This window comes from Macrobrachium nipponense, chromosome 20 (genome assembly GCF_015104395.2).
Source record: "Macrobrachium nipponense isolate FS-2020 chromosome 20, ASM1510439v2, whole genome shotgun sequence".
NCBI classification, from domain to species: domain Eukaryota; kingdom Metazoa; phylum Arthropoda; class Malacostraca; order Decapoda; family Palaemonidae; genus Macrobrachium; species Macrobrachium nipponense.
The window spans coordinates 78840699-78848198 of NC_061089.1; positions in this window are offsets into that span (position 1 = coordinate 78840699).

Consider the following 7500-nt stretch of genomic DNA (forward strand, 5'->3'; position numbering starts at 1 on the left):
ATGTCGCTGCCATTTGATTCCCATAAGTTAATATCGGTCTTACAAGTGAACAGTATATTTTGATTTTGCTTTGAACTGATATATGATTAGACCTCCAAACTGTTTTTAGCATGCCTATTACTTGTTCTGCTCTCCCTATTCTCTCCCTGAATTCTGTGCCTAGTGATCCAGGTATAAGTTTGCTGACTGTCCCTTTTATCCAGATATTACTTTAATGACAGTTCCTTTTATCCAAGTATTACTGCAGTGACTGTCCAATTTATCTAGATGTTATTGTGGTGATTATCACCCAGTTATCACTCTCGTGACCATCCCATATTTCCTGGATTGCTGTGCTGTCTCCCTTTTATCCAAGTATTGATGTTGCGACCGTCCATTCTATCCAGATTATAGCGTGGTGACTATCCCATTTATCCAGGTATTACTGTGATGGCTGTGTGATTTGCTCAGGTATTACTGTCCTGACTGTCTTCTTTATCCAGGTATTATTACTGTGATGACTGTCCCATTTATCCAGGTATTACTGTATTATCTGTCCTTTTATCCATGGATTACAGTACTGATTGCTCCTTTTATCCAGGCAATACTGCAGTGACTGTCTATTTTATCCAGACATTACCGTGGTGGGTATGCCCAGGTATTACCGTGCTGACTGTCCCTTTTGTCCAGATATCACTGTGGTGACTGTCCATTTAATCCAGATATAACTGTGGTGACTGTTCTATTTAACTCCCTGCAAATCTAAAGATATCCCACAATAAACCTAAGCACAACCCTTTTAAACCTAAACACATCCCAACTAAACCTAAAAAAATCCCCAACTTCACTTATAAAGAAATACTGATGCAGAATTGTTAATCACAGGAAAGAAAAGCATTTTAATGTAACATATTTCTATGGTGTTGACTGTAGAGTACATGAAATGCAGTATGGTAAATCCGTAGAGTCTTATTACCATATAAGTTAAAAAGGGAATCTGAAGGGGAAGTGGGTACGGCTTGAAAACTACCCTGTTATCTAAGTTGGGTCAAATAATGGCCATGTTTCAGATTTTGCCTAGATCGGTCGAGCTGTTCGGGTTTTTACAACACACTAACATACAAACATCAACATATATATATATATATATATATATATATATATATATATATATATATATATATATATATATATATATATATATATATATATATATATATATATATATATATATATATATATATATATATATATATATATATATATATGTATATATATATATATATATAGATATATATATATGTATTTATATATATATATATATATATATATATATATATATATATATATATATATATTATATATATATATATATATATATATATATATATATATACATATATATATATATATATATATATATATATATAATATATATATATATATATATGTATATTCATATACCTACAGATACATGATAGATAGATATATAGATGGATAGATATATAGATAGATAGATTGATAGATAGATAGAAGTCACGAGGTGAAATGAGATCTGCTTCAACTTTCCCTGTGAGAGGAAATATCGTGCAAACTTTTCCTTTACCGAAAAAACTGTCTTTACCTTCCGTAAATAGTCAGCCATGGACAGCCTAGTGTTTACCTTCCACTAAAGAGTCATAAGTGTGTGTCCATGTGTTTACCTTTTCATCAGAACTTAAAAGCCGCCCTTTAGCAGCTCTCGAGGAAGTTCCGTCGAAGCAACGTTCGAAGTTGAAGGAAACGGAAGTCATTCGCAGTACTTGGGAAGTTTGGAGGAAATCCTCTTATGCAGAATATGCCCTGCGTTAGACACACTTAATTTTCTCAGTCGTTTTCGGTTCGTTTTAAGGAGGACTTTAGCAGTATCATTGCTGTAAAAGAAAACTACTGAGTTGGTTGTTTGTCTGTCCTCACTAAGATCTTAAAATCCACTGAGGCTAGAAGGCTACAAATGTGTATGTTGATCATCCTCCCTCCAATCAACAATACCAAATTGCAGCCCTCTAGCTTCAATAGGTCTTATTTTATGTAAGGTCAAATATAGCCATGATCGTGTGTCTGGCACCGCTGATGGTACTAACAATATACGACACCGCCGATTGTGGTTGAAAGTTTCATGGGCCTCGCCTGAGAGTTTCATACAGTATCAAGTTCTCTACAGAATACTCAATTGTGTCGAAGCAAACTTTCGTTACATATTTTACTTGCATTTTAGTGGAAAAGATAACTGCTATAATCGGGATTTTGTAAAAGACAATCGCTCGAATCATTCTAGTCAAATATTACGGTCTGAAGCAGCATGAAAAATAAGAGTATAATTAACTGTTTCTGCTTTAATGTTTGCGTATCTGTGTGTAATGAATCACTACGATATCCTCCCTGGCTTTAAAGCATTTGATGAAGCAACAGATAAGTTTTATCAGTTCTACAATACAGCAATAACGCATGTAGTTTTTATAATACAGAAATTTGTGAAAAGTTACAAAAAATATAATTTGTCAGTTTTATCTGTTTCTGTATAACTGGGAAACATATCCTTCACCTATTTTATAAAAAAGAAGAACAAGCCTTCTAAAGAAAGGTGTATATTAACGAGAAAAAAATTCATATTTAGTGTTGCCGTAAAGAATGAACTGTATTTTCAAACTTAACGTGGAAATACACAATTTTATGTTATGACCAAATCATTACATTTTCAAATACTGCATCTTTAAAAAAAAAAAAAATAAAAAAAATAGTATAATATATATTTATAATATATATATATAATATATATATAAATATAATATATCATATATATATATATGTATAATATATATATATACATATATATGGTAGTATATATATCTAATATAATATATACTTATATAATATATATATATATATATATCATTATCATATATATATATATATATAAATAACATTATGTTAGAATTTTTGCAGTATTCTCTCTCTCTCTCTCTCTCTCTCTCTCTCTCTCTCCTCTCTCTCTCTCTCTCTCTCTCTCTCGGGATACTTCAGATGCAGAGCCATGGAAGATTCTCCATCTCGGAGGACACGAAAGACAAAGAAAGTCAAACAAAGACAAAGGCGGATGCTGTAAATTACTGCTGGAGATTAATTTAACTTTCCAACTCTTTCACGTTTCCAGCTTCGTTTGTACATTACTCCATCTCTACGTAGAATTTTGCCTGAAACGGGAAAGACATCGCTCGGCAACATTTGGGAAAATAACGACAAACTTTGATGTAGAAGAGTTTGTGTATTGAAGGTGGGATAGAAATGAACATGTTTTCTTATTAGAATTTCACTGCTTTTGGCATCATGCTAAAACAATATAAAAAAAAAAGTGTCTCGGTCATATTCGAGTATAAATTGCGCAGAAGTTTCTTCGGCGCAATCAAGTTTTCTGTACAGCGTATAATCCAGTATGAGCCGTGGCCCATGAAACATAGCTTTGATGTGGAAGAGATTATGTATGGAAGGGAACGTAGAAATGAACATGTTTCTTATCATAATTTCAATGATTTTGTCATCTACTAAAATAGTATAAAAAAAAGTGTCTCGGTCATATTCGAGTTGAGATGAAACAAGTAAAAATTGCGCAGTAGTTGTGCAATCAAGTTTTCTGTACAGTGTATAATTCAGTATGAGAGTTTCATACAGTATCAAGTTCTCTACAGAATACTCAATTGTGTCGAAGCAACTTCGTTACATATTTTACTTGCATTTTAGTGGAAAAGATAACTGCTATAATCGGGATTTTGTAAAAGACAATCGCTCGAATCATTTTCTAGTCAAATATACGGTCTGAAGCAGCATGAAAAATAAGAGTATAATTAACTGTTTTCTGCTTTAATGTTTGCGTATCTGTGTGTAATGAATCACTACGATATCCTCCCTGGCTTTAAAGCATTTGATGAAGCAACAGATAAGTTTTTATCAGTTCTACAATACAGCAATAACGCATGTAGTTTTTGTAAATACAGAAATTTGTGAAAAGTTACAAAAAATATAATTTGTCAGTTTTATCTGTTTCTGTATAACTGGGAAACATATCCTTCACCTATTTTATAAAAAAGAAGAACAAGCCTTCTAAAGAAATGGGTGTATTTAACAGAGAAAAAAAAATTCCTATTTAGTGTTGCCGTAAAGAATGAACTGTATTTTCAAACTTAACGTGGAAATACACAATTTTATGTTATGACCAAATCATTACATTTTCAAATACTGCATTTTTTTTTAAATATATATATATATAATATATATATATATATATATATATATATATATATATATATATATATATATATATATATATATATATATATATATATATATATATATATATATATATATATATATATGATATATATATATATATATATATATATATATATATATATATATATATATATATATATATATATATATACATATGTTAGAATTTTTGCAGTATTCTCTCTCTCTCTCTCTCTCTCTCTCTCTCTCTCTCTCTCTCTCTCTCTCTCTCTCTCGGGATACTTCAGATGCAGAGCCATGGAAGATTCTCCATCTCGGAGGACACGAAGACAAGAAGTCAACAAGACAAAGGCGGATGCTGTAAATTACTGCTGGGGATTAATTTAACTTTCCAACTCTTTCACGTTTCCAGCTTCGTTTGTACATTACTCCATCTCTACGTAGAATTTTGCCTGAAATACGGGAAAGACATCGCTCGGCAACATTTGGGAATAACGACAACTTTGATGTAGAAGAGTTTGTGTATTGAAGGTGGGATAGAAATGAACATGTTTCTTATTAGATATTTCACTGGTTTTGGCATCTGCTAAAATAATATAAAAAAAAAGTGTCTCGGTCATATTCGAGTATAAATTGCGCAGAAGTTTCTTCGGCGCAATCAAGTTTTCTGTACAGTGTATAATCCAGTATGAGCCGTGGTCCATGAAACAGCTTTGATGTGGAAGAGATTATGTATGGAAGGGAACGTAGAAATGAACATGTTTCTTATAATTTCACTGATTTTGGCATCTACTAAAATAGTATAAAAAAAGTCTCGATCATATTCGAGTTGAGATGAAACAAGTAAAAATTGCGCAGGAGTTGTGCAATCAAGTTTTCTGTACAGTGTATAATTCAGTATGAGGCGTGGTCCATGAAACATATAGCCACGGCCCGATGGTGGCCGATCCTATAGCGTTGCCAGATGCACGATCATTGCTAACTTTAACTTTAAATAAAATAAAGACTACCGAGGCTACAGGGCTGCAATTTAGTACGTATGATGATTGGAGAGTGGATGATCAACGATCCAATTTGCAGCCCTCTAGCCTCAGTAGTTTATAAGATCTGAGGGCGGACAGAAAAAGTGCAGGACGTCAGACAATGCCATCCTTTTAGTTTCCTTTTACACAAAATTAAAAGAGCGACCATAATATATCCATTTAAAATACCTTCATTAAGAAATGTCAACCACTTCAATAGTATCCAGCGCCGGTCGCCTATTATCAAAAACTTATATTCAGTAAAGGATGAAATTACTCTTCATATAATTAATCATTGATGAATCCCGGAAGGTTACAATCTATTCAAAACAGACCGTCTGCTTTGAAATGAGCATTTAAACGTTTCTGTTTTCTGAGAAAGAATAATGATCACTGAAGGTGAGCAACATTTAAATCCATTCGGCCCTCTTTGTGTCTCATTTCCTATCAAAACCCTATATCAATCTCCTTTTTTCTTAAAGAGAATAATTTTGGTTTTCACTTGATAACCCTTTGATTATTATTGTTTGTAATAAATAACCGAAATTAATTTTGGGAAACCATAAGGTTTTCGTTCACTCTGAGATGTAATTTTAACGTTTAATAATATATATATATATATACGTATATATATATATATATATGATATATATATAATATATAGAATATATATATATATATCTATATATATATATATATATATATATATATATATATATATATATATATATATATATATATTATATATATATGTGTGTGTGTGTGTGTGTGTGTGTGTGTGTGTGTGTGTACAATTTCTATCATGTATTGTGTATTTAATAGTCGTCGCAGTATTATTATTATTATTATTATTATTATTATTATTATTATTATTATTATTATTATATTTAAACGTCGATATTTTGAATATTACTATTATTATAGTTCTAACGCTATTATGGTTTACCAACAAGCTTAACAAATGAAACACATTATTATTCAAAACGACGCTTGATAGCCAAAAAAAAGAAAAAAAACTTTTTTTTTGTTTTTTTTTTTTTATTTTTGGAAATTCAATTCCATTTCAAAAATGTCTTTTTCTCTTCCATGGAATACTCGTTCGTTAATTAAAAATTCCGTAAATTTCAGTCATTCCATAGTGACCGATTATAAAAAAAATATATATATTGCTTACCGACCATCCCGTTTATCGTACCTTTTCCTACTTTAGAGTAAATTCACATTATGAGTGGTATTAAGAGTCCGCGTAAAGCTGCTATAATTAATCTGATCAGTAATTATAACCTTAATACATGGCATTCATAAGTAATATGAAATGTTATATTTGCAACAAATCCATTTATTACACTCATATATATTATTATCAATAATAATAAATATTTCTAGTGCAACAAGATAAATTTTGCTTTCGTCTTTTTCTCGCAGTTCGAAATGCCTAAACTGCCAGACGTACGAAATTGTTCATATTACGCAATCCTTTGCTTTCAATCCTGTTTAAGACTGCTATAGCCGAGCAACACTCCTTTTTACCGAGGATATTTCAAAAACTTAACGCAACGGCTACTCTACGGGGTGCTCTTGTTGTTGTTGTTGCTTAATCTTCAACAACAACAACAACAACGGCTACCACCATTTGCGAGACGATTCAGGGTCTTCTCTTTTTTCCTTCTGTCAAGTATGAAAATATCATTCAATCACTATTTTGCGGCGTAAAGCTGGGAAGTCAGTCGAGAGTCTCCTTTGTTTGGTGAATAAAGTTAGATTGTGGCTCACATCTGGCATATGTGGCGTTTAGTGAACGTTTAGCAGATTAATCAAATCTTTTGTGCTATACACTTCCATGATTCCTTATGTACGCAACAGGCGCAGGTATTTCAAGAAGATATGAGAATAGTAACCAACCGAAATAAAGAAAAAAACATGAAGGCGAATGTGAGAAAGTTACCGTTAGGCCTAGTTCCTTTCCAGTATGCCAGTCACGTGGAACATTTAGAGTGAACTGTTGTTATTCCTAGTGACGAATTGCATGCAAGAGCAGTCTACAGCGTTCTTGCACAGAAATATAATGAAAAAAATGGATGAATGATCCGTGTGAGTTAAGCTTGTGCTGTTCCTATACTCGGTTTTTTTCCATCTGTCCATCCGCCTGTGGTGTTTGCGTATGGTAACACTGCGTCCCGGGCTTTAGATAGTTACATTCAGCTTACATTCAACA